Below are 1625 nucleotides of genomic sequence, written 5' to 3' on the forward strand. Positions count from 1 at the left end.
ATCAGTATCCATCGTGAAATTTCAAAGTGTCCATAATGCACTCAGGTCGCCCCCGACAGAGAGAGGGCCGTAGTAGGGTGTTTCCATAGCGGGCATTAATATCAGAATGACCCTTAAATGCATTTAGGACCATATTTGAATTTTTGGGTTACCAGATGCACGTTTTCAATCACCAGGTGCACGGTTTCAATCACCAGGTGCACGGCTCTATTTCCTCCTCCAGCACTTGTCAAACAGTCCATAAAGCACCCAGGACGGCCCTGAGTGAAAGAGGGCCGTAGTAGGGTGCTCCTATAGCGGGCATTAAAATCAGAATGACCGTTAAATGCATTTATGACCATATTTGTGTTTTTGGGTTACCAGATGCACGGTTTCAATCACCAGGTGCACGGCTCTATTTCCTCCTCCAGCACTTGTCAAACAGTCCATAAAGCACCCAGGACGGCCCTGAGTGAAAGAGGGCCGTAGTAGGGTGCTCCTATAGCGGGCATTAAAATCAGAATGACCGTTAAATGCATTTATGACCATATTTGTGTTTTTGGGTTACCGCTTGTATAGCAATCAGTATCCATCGTGAAATTTTAAACAGTAAATAAAGCACTCAGGACGGGCCCCCATTGATAGAGGGCCGTAGTAGGGTGCTCCCATAGCGGGCATGGATGTCTGGAACACCTGCAAGTGTATTTAGAACCATATTTGAATTTTTGGGTTACCAGATGCACGTTTTCAATCACCAGGTGCACGGCTTTGAAAAGTGTGGACTCTGCCATTTTCCCGACCAATTTCTGTAATTTTCAAAAAATGATTAAAAATACTTCCCGAAGGGCTAGAGGTCCCAAATTTCGTCTCATACCCTCTCTCGTGATGGGCAACAATTGCAGCATATCAAAAACATTTCGCATCCATAGGCACCTATGTTTCCTGTAACATTCACTTTTTTCCCAAAACTTAAAACACGATTTTCTATTAAAATGTTTTATACAAAAACGGTTTTAATTAAATGTAAATGCTCGTCTATATGTGCCCTTTCGTTTTAAAAAACCCCCATCCAGATTGGATGTGTACTTTCTGATTTATTCACGTTTTGTGTTTAACCGAATTTTACCCCCAATTTCGGGGCGGACATACACCCTGTGCGGTTCCGGGATTATATCGATAAATTGGCCTGATCGTCAATGACACACTCGGGGGTGGGTCGACCAGACAGGTACCGGCGCGAAATCAGAAACCTGGTTTTTGACAACAAGACTTCCATGTCCTAGAGAGACGGGGGTGGTGCCAAACTGATCAGGCCGAATAGAAAATAAGTACTGGGTACTTTTGAGGGATGTGAGCCCCTCGGAACCATGGTAATTCGGACATTTGCCGCCGGCGTCCGATTTAGTGGTTGGAACAGACCCTTCGGCGTCCGATTTATCCTAACTTTTGAGCCACGTTTCCCAGCTTGGTGATGGGAGGATATTGAGCTCTGCCCCGGCAGTTGTTCTATCCCAGCTATTACCTTGTGGGTTTGGTTCATCAATGACCATGGTTCTGGTCCAATGAAGGTGCCAATCCCTTCGGCGACTGATTGGTGGTTGTTTAGTCCCGGTGAGGGCTAGCTCTCCAGTCCAGTCCCATACTTG

Source organism: Oncorhynchus kisutch, unplaced genomic scaffold (assembly GCF_002021735.2).
Source record: "Oncorhynchus kisutch isolate 150728-3 unplaced genomic scaffold, Okis_V2 scaffold1139, whole genome shotgun sequence".
In the NCBI taxonomy this organism is placed as follows: Eukaryota; Metazoa; Chordata; class Actinopteri; order Salmoniformes; family Salmonidae; genus Oncorhynchus; species Oncorhynchus kisutch.